The 13,250-nt window shown below is 42.1% G+C and overlaps 1 protein-coding gene across 5 annotated transcripts in view; it reads left to right on the top strand.

The window, feature by feature from the left end:
* Positions 1 to 13,250, top strand: part of St5 (suppression of tumorigenicity 5) — a 188,945-nt gene that overhangs the window by 32,088 nt on the left and 143,607 nt on the right. For 2 of the 5 annotated variants that reach the window (XM_026781255.1, XM_026781254.1), the window contains exon 1: positions 4,518 to 4,645. The exons of 2 other annotated variants lie outside the window; for them this stretch is intronic. The gene's annotated coding sequence lies outside the window, so the exon portion shown is untranslated. Of the gene's footprint in view, positions 1 to 4,263; positions 4,496 to 4,517; positions 4,646 to 13,250 lie in introns of those variants that run through there. One more of the 5 variants, XM_013347691.2, reaches the window with a different exon arrangement.

The raw sequence follows: 13,250 nt of genomic DNA, 5'->3' as shown, positions 1-13,250 counted from the left end.
AGAAAGCTGAGTCATCTAGGCCAACCATGTCTCCATTTTCCTGATACAGAGAAACCTAGCTGTTTGCTCCAGAAAGCATAGCTCCACAGCCAGGCTAACACGTGCATGTGCTGGGGGGAAAAACTGCTTCATGAATATTAGAGCCACAGACTGAAAAATATTAAAATATTAGAGCTACAGACCCAGCTACAGTCTGTTCCTTAAAGAAAAAGCAAAAACAGTATGTCAAAGTGAAATTAATGAACCAAAAACCCAGACAACTCATCTTGCTTAAGTGCAGGACTTAAAACAGCAAAAGGAAATAAAGCCCATCTCTGTGGCGTCATGTTCTGTTTTGGTATGCACTAAAATAGTTGAATTTTAAGTCCCTCAGAGTTAAAAAGGACAGACACTTAGCTATAAGATATGTTGCCAGGAATCTGTATGAAGCATAACCATGTAATCAAGCTGTACTGTATTCCTCTACACAAAGAGAGCCAAAGCTACTACATCTGAAAATTAGGGAACTTTCATTTGCCTGACAGAAGACAGTACAGAGGAAATGGCTTGGAGGCAGAGGAGAAGTAGGAGAGAGGATGAAAGGACTGTATTCATGCTATCCAAATTAGAGTCTGGATGTTTATACTCAAATCTTGTCTTGGCTCTGTGTTGAGGGCACTGAACAACTGGGACATGGGAAAGTGTATCTCTGAAGTCCCTAATTTAGGCACTAAACAGACCAAATTCCTTCCACAAATGCTTCCTATTTTCAGCAGTCTGTGTTCTGGACATACATTGTGATTAAAGTGCACAGCTGGTTAGTGCTAACCACTACTTCTCTTTTGCTGCCTGCTCTTCCTGTAGCTATTCTTTCATTCTGTTGTTTGTAAGTGACATGCCTCTACAGGACTGCAGCCTGGGAAGTGTTACTATTTATCTGTATTTCTAGCTATACTTCTACTTTTTTTCTTTCTTACAATGTCTTCCTTTGTTGCCCAGGTATGTCTCAAACTTTTGACTCCTTGTCTCAGCCTATTGAGAAGCTGTAATCACAGGTATTTCACCATGCTCAGTTTATTTATCTTTTATTCACTCAAATAGCATGAATGCATTGTGGACGTATTCCATGGAAGGTACATAGGACGTGATTGTGAGCAAACAAGTGGCTCCTGTTCTCAGAGCATATTATCTTCCTAATAAACTCAGACATAATCGGCCTTGTTCATCCAACAAAGTGAATACTTGGTTAATGAAAATTTAAAAAAATCCAGATTTGTTTTCTCCCCCTCTCTCTTTCTTTGGCTTTTTTGAGACAGGGTTTCTGTAGCTTTGGAACCTGTCCTAGAACTAGCTCTTGTAGACCAGACTGGCCTTGAACTCACAGAGATCTGCCTGCCTCTGCCTCCGAAGTGCTGGGATTAAAGGCATGTGCCACCACTGCCTCGCACCAGATGTGTTTCTAATAAATATTTGGCCAATGTTAGCTACTCACTAATGCTCACATAAGTGGAACTAAGATTCAGGACTATATTTAGAAACTTTTAAGGTATGTTAATTTTAATCCTGGTCTAGTAAAGGTTTTCTTAGGAATTAAAACAGCTCCAAACATGAACTGGCAAGATGTTTCAGTGGGTAAAAGTGCTTGCCTTAAGTTCATTTCTGGAACTTACATAAAAATCTGGATGTAGGGGCTAGATAGGTCCAGTGGTTATAGTGCTTGCTGCTCTTGCAGAAGGCCACAGTTCAGTTCCCAGCACCCATGTGGACAGTAATTCTGGCTCCAGAGCATCCAGTGCCCTCTTCTAGACTTCATGAGAACATGTACTTATTGGTGCACATAACCACACATAGAACACACATGTATGTAATTTAAATAATAGAATAATTTTTAAACCACCAGAGGCAGTAGCAGTTTGTGTCTGAACTCCCAGCCCCCCTACAGTGAGATGGGAGGCAGAGACAGGAGAATCAAACAGAGGTCAAAGGTCAGGTATTCTGGAATACAATATGGCGGAAAGAAGATATAGATAGACCTTGACTCAATAAGTAGAAGAGGAGAACTAACTACTGAAAGTTGTTCTCTGACTTTTACACATGTTCTGTAGAAAGCGTGCAACTGTGGATATGTATACCAACATGCGCACACACAGTTTGTGCATAATTTGTATATTAAGTATAATTTGTAAATAAAGTTTTCAGACAAAAAAAGAATAATTTGTACCTCATCATTGCCTCTTGCAATTGCTTTAGTACACATAACAGGTCCCAGCAGCTAGAGATGAAAACAATGAATGTCCTGGGTCTCTTTGGAGGAAAGCCTTGATGCCTTCTGTTCAGTTGGCTTCTCTATAGATGCCATCATGGGGAAAATGGGACATTAATACAAGTTCTGTTAGTTTTAGAAGTGAGAGACTGACCGATGAGCCTCTTTTACAGGGCAAATGGTGTAGTCAGTGGTACAGCTTGTGCTTCGTACGCGTGCTTGAAGCCTCAGAACAATCTCTATCACCCTCCTTCTCCACTGCAACTCCTTAGAGCTACAAGTGGAGTTTTCCAGGAGTGTTACACTATGAGCTTGGCTTGTCATTGTCCATCTCCTGTGTCCTTTGTCCTCTTCCCTGCTGCCATGCAGGCATCCTTTCTGTGTTGGGGGAAGAATCACCCTAATTTAAGATTGGAGAGTAGAGAGGCAAGTCTATCCAAGTATAGCCCAGTTCTCCTGTGGGGTTCACACATCAGTGAACTGTAGTAGAAACCCACTGATTTTGAGTTTGGAATACAACATACACTGCCTTGCTTAGTTCCAGGCAATGCCTTTGTTGTCCAGAGTGTTTCAACAGCAGCTGAAATCTTGGGTTTTCCCAATGTAAAACTAGTTCCACTTACCAGGAACTGATTTATTTTGTCACATAGGATGACTGTCACACTGAAGGTAAGATCTCCAAAGATAAAGCCTACTTGACAGTCCAGACATCTCTGATGTCAGTATGATGGGGATAAAGAGTTAATACCAGAATTCATGTCTTATATCCTCTTTTGGCAAAGGAACAATAGTTTTTTTTAAAAATCAGTTTAGTTCTTGCCACTATTTGTGTTTGATTATGAGCAAGTTGAATTATTTCCAGGATGAATCTTAAACTTATTATTTTTGGTGCTTGTCTTGCAGCTGAGTAAACATCTCTTTGGGATATGTGACAATTGAGTTGGCCCTGGTTTTGAAACAGGTCTTGGCTTTAGAGCCTGCTTATATTCATCTACACACATTGGTTCTTTTGAAATGCAGCCAGTCAATGTAAAATTATAGTGATTACAGACTAAACCCAGAGACTCACATTGTGCTATACACCAGCCCTAAAATTGTAAATTTTGTTTTGCTTTCAGACAAGGTCTCTCTGTATAGACCTGGCTATCCTGGAACTGGCCATGTAGACTAGGCTGGCCTTGAACCTAGATCTGTTTGCCTCTGCTTCTCTAGTGCTGGGATTAAAGGCATGTGCCACCACTCTCCGCCAAATTATCAATTTGAAATTCTAAATTTTGAAAGTCAATTTTTACTGTTGCTCGTTCCAATTCCAAGATCTAGTTGTAAGTGATTTATGGGAGGAGAAATAAAATTATGTGGCTTTATAGAACCCCACCAAGTAAGTATGGGCCTGGATTGTACATGACATAGTCTTTTCCAATGGATTGTTATACTGGATCAACAATTTTCCATTGAATTCCATTAATAAATAAGACAGTCACCAGTAACTGTTTCTCCATCTTTGAATGACATTCATTTCTACCTTTTTGGTTTTGCGTGCACGTGGAGTATTTTAAAGTCTTACAATTCCTGTGGGGCTTTGACTTCAGAACAGATCCTTGCAACCCTAGAGCTTTAGTTCTGCTACTGGCTGCAATACCCAGGGTAACATCTTTTAATGTCGTTTGGGTCTCGTATGGCTCCTGGGCCCAAAGCCAGCAGAACGGAAAGAGCGCTTGGGTTTGTTTGAAGGCAAGTGGGCTGTACAGACAGTTTTTCCCAGACTTTCCCAGCTCCGGCTTTTCATGCATACCAGCAGAGCGGCTTTTTTCCTCCGGTGATTGAAACCATCTGGACTGCAGGGGGGGTCACGTGTGTATGAGAAAATGACATAAAGTTTCTGGATCCCCTGTGTTTCTGCTCCAGATCCAGACAATCCTTGGTCGGATGGTGCCGAGGTGAAAGCGGTGCGGTCTGGGGGCCTGACTTCCCACCCTGGTTTCCCTCCCCCGTCTCCCCCCCACCCCCCCGCCCCCGCTGAGCAGCACCTCCCCCCCCCCGCCCGGGAGCACACCCCTCCTCCCGGCTGCAGCAGCCCACCCTTTAGGTCTCTGGTGAAGGCACGCCTTCCCTGGTTCTGCAGCCTGCAGCCCGGGGCGCGGATACCCGCTCGCCGCCGACCGCCCTCTCTACGAGAGCGGCCCCTCCTTCGGGCTGTGCGGCGCCGGGGCAGCTCGGGCTGCGCGGAGCTCCCGGCCAGCTCCGGCGCCTGAGGTAAGTGCTCCCGGGCGCCCGCAGGAGTCGCCTGCTCGCCGCGCTGCTTCAGCTCCCCATCGGTGGCGGATAAGAAACCGATTCCCGTTTTGTGGCGTACCAAGCCCTTCCGTTTTTCCTAATCAGGGCCCAGGCAGGGGCTCCTGCTGCGTGAGTACTAGCTTGAGGGCCGCGGCTTTCTGAGTTGCTGGGGACTGCACTCCCGGGCGACCGTGGATAGCCCTGCCTTCCGGTCAGGCCCGGGCTGCGCTGTGTCGGGTGTGGAGCCCCAACCCGGGTCTAGAGTTGTGCACAACTGCGGATCGCAGGCAGCCTGGGATACACAGTTGAGCTACCTTTACCTGAGCCTGTGTAGCTCCAGTGCAGCTGGGTGAGCTCACACACGCACCCACACAGACTAGCTTCCTACTCAAACAAAGGAAATTAACTTAGTCTTCTATCACTTGGAACTGTTAAACGGGGTTTGTTGCTCTATACACTTCTTACACCTTCCCGTGTGAACAAAATGACCTAGCGCCGAAGGAACACACTTAAGCATTTGTGTTGCCTTAAGGGTCTGAAAAGCTAGTATCCAAGTAAAAGTGAAAGAACTGAACATTTTCTGGTGTTTTTAAAAGGAGTATTGCAGTATTCTGGGGGAATTTTCTATGACCATAATTTATAATCGCTTAAATATGGATAAAATAGCTTCTTGATCAAATGAAAGAATTTGCTATAATGGCTCAAACCAGCTATTGATCTCATTTCCAACCAGATGTTTCTGCTTTTGCATTGGAGGGTAATGGTAAAGAGTAGTTATCCAATGTTCAAGATGTTAAGGGCCACAAGGAAACCCCCAATTGACCACATACTTGCTTTGTTTTGTTTTTGTTTTCTACAAAGGGTGTTTTTTCGGAGGTTGGTTGCTTTGTTTGTTTTTTTTGGGGGGCAGGGGGCAAAGGTCTCACGTAGTTCAGGCTGGTTCAAAACTCTTGAGCCTTCTGTCTCCACCTCCCAAATACTGGGATTACAGGTGTGGAAACACTCCGCCCTTCTCCCTTCGTGGAATTTTTTTTCTTCCAGAAGTATGAGATTTCTAAAGTATCAGAAATAGTGTAAATTGTAGAAAACTTAATCTAAAGGACTGAATTGTCTTTGGTCTCCAAATACTATGCTGAATTAGGAAGACTCAGAGGCTCCAGTAAATGCATACTGTGAAGCAAAAACTGTCTGGATTCCGCTGGCCTGGGTGACAGGCTTTAGGAGACTAACAGATTCAGCACTCTTTCATATTTACTAAGTAAACATTACCTTTGGAAAGACAGCAAAAGATGGGGAAGAGATTAATTCAGATAAATATTGGGAGAAAGATACATATTGGAAGTGTTTCCAATTCCTTAATTGGGTCAAAAAGGAACTCTTTTTCTGGCAGTTTCAAGGTAACCATTATCATCAATTATTTTCTATTGTGTCTGTTTTTGTAATTAGTGAAGTGCTTGCTCTTCACTTTGTATACTTGTGGAGAAAGAATTGACACAAATAAATATCTAGTTGATTGACTTATAAGAAGTAAAGGTCTTCAACTAGAAAATGGTTATGAGGTAGGAGCATGTCCCAGAAGAGATGCTGTTTGAGTCAGGCTTGGAAGTGTGGTTGTCCAAATGAATGGTACAGAGTTGTTGGTGGGGTTTTCAAGAGAACAGAATGGGCCGTTTGCATGGAAACTAGGGAGAAAAGTCAAAAGGAGCAATACTCTGTGCCATGAGCCCTTGGATGCTCTCTCATCATTCGCAGTTGCTCCTGTTTTAAGGAGACAGGATCAGAGCGATAGGTAGCCTGTTCAAGATGGCACAGCGGTCACTGGCAGACTGGGGACTTAGGTGCCCAGTTTGCTGACTCACTCTCCAGTGCTGCTTCCACAGTGCGCAGTGGGAGGTCAGCCGCAGGGACTGTGGTCAGCTTGGATTCTGGCTTAAGGGCTAGAATCCCACAGACATCATCAAGCTTCTAAAAGTTTTTGAGGAAAGCAATGATGACCAGAACAATGGTTTTAGAAGACTTAATGTGACATTGGTGTACAGGAATATGATGCTATAGCTTCATGATCAGGAAGCTAAAAAAGAAATGTAACCAAAGTATCTGGGTGTTTCAGTTTATGCTCCATTGGTAGAAAGTATCCTGCAGTAAGTAGCTGGGTAACTGGGGAGGAGTTAGTTGTGTTGACCACAGGGTTGCTGGGAAAAAGAGCGGAGCTCAATGTTAGCTGGCCGCACTGAAATGGACTGTGACTGGAGCAGTTCCACAGGTGCCTTGTCCTGTATGTTTTGTGTGGGATTTGCAATCCTCCAGTAACAGTTTTTTCTTTGACGACTACCCTGAGAGCTAGAGTTTAGTGCTGTGATTTAAGAGCCTTTTCTTGCCTGCCCTCAACGTTTTGAGATGCTCTCCATACATATATTCTCTTGCTTCCAATTAAAAATGCTGAATTTTAAAATAAGAAAAACATGAACTGAGATTACCCTTCTTAATGAGACCAATACCAAATGGGACCAATATACTTCACTTTTCATTACTGGTGGAACAATAAGAAGCCTGTGGAGGACTATTGCATGGTAATGTAGAAGGATTTAGAGATTTCTTACCAAGGAATTGTGTTTGTGTGTACTGCTACATAACATAAGGGGCCCTTGAATCCCCAGGTTTATAGTCAGGCTCTTTGACTCTTCAGAGATACTGGACACAGGAAGGGCAGTGGTAGATGGAGTTATCTCATTAGACTTCTGCTTGAATAGCCTGGAGTTCTTGCTGTTCCCTCTGTAAACTATAGGTTTTTTCCTTCTGTACTTCTTTAGTATTCTGAAGACTTGGTTGTTAGACCAAAGAGTATCAGATATTGGAAGGTGGCACAGAAAAGGTGGAAACTCTCTGGAATCTAGAGGGTGACCATAGCAAGGACATCTAGTAATTAATATGGAGCCCAAACCATCCATTTTCTATAACCAGACAAGGCTTTCAGTGGTGGGACTGGGACACCAACCCAGTCACAAAACCTTCCACCTACACTCTGTCCTGCCTACAAGATGTGTTGGGGCAGTGGTGGCACAGAACTTGTGGGAGTGGCCAACCAGTGACCAGTTGAGGCCCATGCCTGGCATTGCCTGGATGACCAGGAACCAGAGGCTGGATAGTTTAGAGACCTAAGGTCTCTGACCAGATACAACTGGCCAAAAAGAAAAATCACTAAAATAATTCCTAATGATGTTGTGCTATACTCATAGATTAGTGTCTAGTCCAGTCATTACCAGAGAATCTGCCTCTGGCAGCTGCTAGGAGTGGATGCTGAGTCCCATAGCCAAACACTATGTGGAAAGAGAGCTCATGTTGGAGGTCTCCATCAGTTCCCTCTTCTTAGATCTCAAGGAATCCTGCAGAAGGGGAGGAGGAATTGTGGGATCCAGTGGGGTCAAGGACACCAGGAGAGCACATCCTTCAATCAACAAAGCAGTTGGGGGCTCACAAAAAACTGAAGTGACAGTCAAAGAGCCTACATGGGTCTGCTCTGTATCCTCTGCATATATATTATGATTATTGGCTTGGTTTTGGAGGGGGACTCTTGACTGGGAGTAGGGGTGTTTCTGACTCTTTTGCCTGCTCTTGGGACCCTTTTACTCCTACTGGGTTACCTCACTTGGGAGGGCTTGTGCTTGGTCTTACTGTATCTTATTGTAGTGTGTTTGGTTGACATCCCTGGAACACCTGCTCTTTTCTAGGGGAGTGTATCTAGGGGAGAGGGAAGATGGGAGAAACTGGGAGGAGTGGAAGGAGAGGAAGCTGTGGCTGGGATGTATTGTATGAGAGAAGAATAAATAAAAATTTTAAATATGTAATAATAAAATAGAATAAGGAGAGGAAAAAGGCTAATATACAAAATATATTTAAAAAACTAAAAAACATCTGACATCAGGAAAACAAATAACCCACTTTAAAAATGGGTGCACATTATCCCCACCTGTCACGCGGGAGACCGGGGTTCGATTCCCGACGGGGAGCCAAAAAAAATAAATAAATAAATAAAAATGGGTACACATCTAAACAGCATTCTCAAGAGAGGAAGGTCAAATGGCTAAGAAACACATAAAGAAATGTTCAGCATCTTTAATCAAGGAAAATGCAAATCAAAACTACTTTGAGATTTCATCTTACATCTATCAGAATGACTAAGATCAATAAAACAGATGACAGCTCATCCTGTTGAGGATGTAGAGTAAGGAGAACACTCATTCATTGCTGGTAGGAGTGCAAACTTGTACAACCACTGTGGAAATCAGTGTGGTGGTTCTTCAAGAAGATAGAAATTTTTTTTATGAAGGCACTTAGTGCTATAAACTTATTTCTTAAAACTGCCTTCATTGTATCCCTTAAGATTGGGTATGTTGTGTATCCATTTTCATTCAATAGACATGGGTATGTTGTGTATCTATTTTCATTCAATGAACTTGGATATGTTGTGTATTAATTTTCATTCAATTCAGTTTTTAATTTTTTAATTTCTGCCGACTCACTTTTTATTCAGTGATGAGTTGTTCAGTTTCCATGAGAGTGTAAGCTTTTGTTGATAATATTGAGCTTTAATCTGTAGTGGCAGAGACAATGCAGGGTGTTAGTTCTTGTGTCTTTTGAAAGCTTTATGCCCCAAGTATGTGGCCAATTTTGGAGAAAATTCCATGAGCTGATTGATGGGAAGAAAGTACATTCTTTTGTGTTTGGGTGAAATGTTCTGTAAGTATCTGTTGGGTCCATTTGGTTTGTGACATAGGTTAACTCCAGCATTTCTGTTTAGTTTCTGTCTGGATGGCCTGTCTATTGGTGAGAGTGGGGTCTTGAAGTCACATTATCAGTGAGTCAATATGTAGTTTAAACTGCAGTAGTGTTTCTTTTGTGAACTTGAGTGCCCTTGTGTTTGGTGCATAGATGTTAAGAATTGTAATGTCTTCTTGGCGGATTTTCCTTTGATGAGTATGTAGTGTTCTTCCCTATCTCTTATTTCTTCTGATTAAGTATGGCTTGAAGTCTGCTTTGTCAGATATTAGAATGGCTCCAGCAGCTTGCTTCTTGTGTACATTTGCTTAGAATATCTTTTTCCATCCTTTTACCCAGAGGTGATGTCTATCTTTGATGGTAAGGTATGGTCATGAATCCTTATTTTTCATCCATTCTATTAGTCTGTGTCTTTTTATTGGAGATTTGAAACCATTAATGTAGAGAGTTATCAATGAGCGGTGTTTGTTAATTATTGTTATTTTGGGGTATGTGTGTGTGTTTCCGCTCTTTTGACTTGCTTGTATAGGATTACTCCTTGTTCTTTTTGGGGGTGTGGCTAACCTCTTTAGGTAGATGGTTTCTTTCTAGCCTCTTCTGTAGGGCCAGGTTTGTAGATAGATTTTGCTTAAATTTCATTTATGGAATATCTTATTTTTCCCCATCTATTGTTTCGCTAAGTATAGTAGTCTGGGTTGGCATCTGTGGTCTCAGTCTATAGAACTAGATCTAGTCCCTTTTTGCTTTTGGAGTCTCCATTGAGAAGCCAAGTGTTATTTTAATAGATCTGTCTTTATATGATGCTTGGTCTTTTCCCCTTGTAGCTCTTAATATTCTGTTTTTGTTCTGTACATTTAGTGTTTGATTATTATGTGCTGGGGGGCCTTTCTTTTCTGTCCAATCTCTTTGGTAAAGACATCACCTTCTTTAAGTTAGGGAAATTTTCTTTTATGTTTTTTTTTTTTTTGAAAACATTTTCTTTGACCTCAGTTTCTTCTCCTTTCTCTATTCCTGCTATTCCTAGATTTGGCCTTTTCTAGTATGATAGATTTCCTGGATGTTTTGTGCCAGAATTTTTTTTAGACTTAAAATTTTCTTTGACTGGTGTGTCCATTTTTTTTCTATCATGTCTTCAGTGCCTGAAATTCTCTTTCATCTCTATTATTCTGTGGGTGAGGCTTGCCTTGAGGTTCCTGTTCAAGTTCCTAAATTTTTCATTTCTATATTTACCTCAGTCTTGTTTTTCTTTATTAATTCTATTTCCAATTTTAGGTCTTGAATTGTCTTATTAATTTCCCTTCACTGTTTGTGTCTTCATAGATTTCTTTAAGGGATTTATTCATTTCTTCTTTAAGGACCTCTATCATATTCGTAAAGACTATTTTAAGGTCTTTTTCTTGTGCTACAGCTATGTTGCAATACTCAGAGCCTATGATGATAGGGTTGCTGGTCTCTAGTAAAGATATATTGTCCTGGCTGTTGATTGTGTTTTGGCACTAGCATCTAGGCTCCTGGGTATGGAAAGATTGTAACTATAGGTACTGATACCTGGTCCTGTTTTTGTTAGTTGGGTGTTCTGTTCCTTGGTTTCTGTTATCCTCTCTGGTTCTTAGGATAGTATGGTAGCTGTGCGTTGCCTGGTAGGAAATTCTTGTATTCTGATAGGTGTGGGGGTTCTAGGTAAAATGTGTTTCTAGGTATTAGGAGCTGACACTTAGGAATGGGGATGGGCTAGGATGAGAGGTTAAGGGGATCCACAAGAGGGAGGAAAGCAGGTTGTTCTACTAGGATCTGCTTAGTCCCCTGGGGATGGCAGCAGAGAGTTAAGAGAGGCCACAAGAGGCAGTCTGCTACAGAACTACAGGGATGAGACTGGGGGATTACATTTGGAGGAGTAGAGGGAAAGTAAAGACTTGAAGTTCACTTACCTGTTTTGCTGGCCTACTTGGTTTTGGCAGGCTTGGCTGGTGGGTTCCCAGGTAAAGTCTGGTGGAGTTGGGGGCTGGATAGAGTGATGTGGCAGGGAAGGAAGGTTGGAGAGAAAGATCTGCATGATTGCTGGAGTGGATGGAGGGTTGGTGGGAGGAGCAGGAGTTTCTGCTTCAGAGCTGGGGATGAGATTAGGGAAAGAGAAGAAAGAGGTAAAGATTTGCAGTTAGCCTACTCGCTTCCCTGGCTGGAGTGCATGAAAGTTGTTAAACAAATAAATAAAAACAAAGGTCCTTTCAGCCCTCCATACACCCTTTACCATTCAGAGTCCTTAGCTCCGGAGCCCTGAGTTGTTGAATTGGGCTTTGAAATGACCGATACTTCTGCAGACATGACTCAGTTTGGGATCTGGTCTCTAATATGATACATCTCTCAGGGCAGGTCATTTGAAGTAGGAAGTCACAAGTTAAAGTTACAGCTTTGCCATTTATTCACCGGTTTCTGGAATTTAATATCTGCTCAATTTTGTTTTGTCGGGACAGGGTCTCACTATGTAGCCCTGGTTGGCTTGGAGCTTGATGTGTAAACCAAACTGGTCTTGAACTCTGGGATCACCTGTCCCATTAATGCTGTGATTAAGGGTATGCACCAGTCCTTAATGGCTTAGTTTTTTAGTTTCTAGACTATGGTTATCTTTAGGCCCAGACAGAGGAAGTTATGTCGAAATGAGCCCCTAGTTCGTTCTCCCATTTTGTGTCTCGAATCTCCTGAGAGCCATTTTGTTTTGTCTTTAGCCTCTGGTTATAGGATAGAAAGGAACATTGTCCAGGTTTCCTCAGAGGGTAGTAATACTCATGGTCAGTCAGTTGGTGAGCTTTTCTTAGGAATTCCCATAAGAACGCTCTCCAACTTAGTTCTGATAGTTGTAGGGTCTCAGAAAGAAGTTTTTTGTGATGCTGTTTTATACTTGGTTGCATTTTGTTTAATACCCCCTCTCCTACCCTACACTTTCTTCCCTCTCCTCCTCTCTTCTCTTCTTTTCTTTTTAGTTTTTCGAGATGGGTCTCTCTGCGTAGGCTTGGCTGTCCTAGAACTCACTCTGTAGATAAGGCTGGCCTTTCTCTGCCTTCTGAGTGCTGGGATTAAAGGCATGTACTGCTATACCCAGAATGATATCTTGCTTACACAGTTAACATCTTTATATTTGGTGATCATTTGTCATTTTTATCACTTATTAGAGGAGTGTTTTAAGTTTTCTGAAAGATAGGACTGGGCTGTCCTTTTGATGCTCAAATGTAACCTCGTGATACAGAATTTTGACTGTTTGGAGTGACTCTTATTTCTAGATGTCCCTAAGTCTTTGTTAAACCACTTGCTCTCAAAGGATTTCACATCTTCCCTGTGCAGAGGAAGGCTAAGGTTTCCAGATTGACAGCACAGATTATTAATTATCTCCTTGTAGTTAGCTAGTTTGCTTTTAGTGTTTTTTTCCCACTCTTCTCCCATGTCTCCTATGCACAGATGATTACAGAGAGAACAAACTGTCTTTTCCTAGAGTCGAGTGGCCATCACCACAAGTACCATTGTGCTCATCCCTTTTTTGTTACCCTCTGGCTAAGCAAGCAGAGCTTTCTGTTTTTATGTTTTGTCTTTAGAGTCTTCCTTTTTAGATCTATGATATGTAATACAGTTGTGACTTTGTGTTTTGTTTTATACAGGAAGTCTACATCAGATGTGTTGATGATTAGGCTTTCAGTTTGAAAGGAATCTTTGGAATAAAGCATGTCCTCCCTCATCAGCATAGGCAACAGGGGAGCACATGTAAACTCTGGAGATGGTCTTTTAAAAGTTTCACCAAGCCGGGCGGTGGTGGTGCATGCCTTTAATCCCAGCACTTGGGAGGCAGAGGCAGGCGGAAAAACAAACAAACAAAAAGTTTCACCAAAAGAATTTTGTCTATAATGTTTTTGTTTGTTTGTCTGTTTTTGTTTTTATTTTTCAAGACAAGGTTTCGCTGTAGTTTTATTTT

Source organism: Microtus ochrogaster, chromosome 8 (genome assembly GCF_000317375.1).
Source record: "Microtus ochrogaster isolate Prairie Vole_2 chromosome 8, MicOch1.0, whole genome shotgun sequence".
NCBI lineage: Eukaryota > Metazoa > Chordata > Mammalia > Rodentia > Cricetidae > Microtus > Microtus ochrogaster.
Note: the sequence above shows the minus strand (reverse complement) of the source record. Positions and strands in the feature narration are given on the sequence as shown.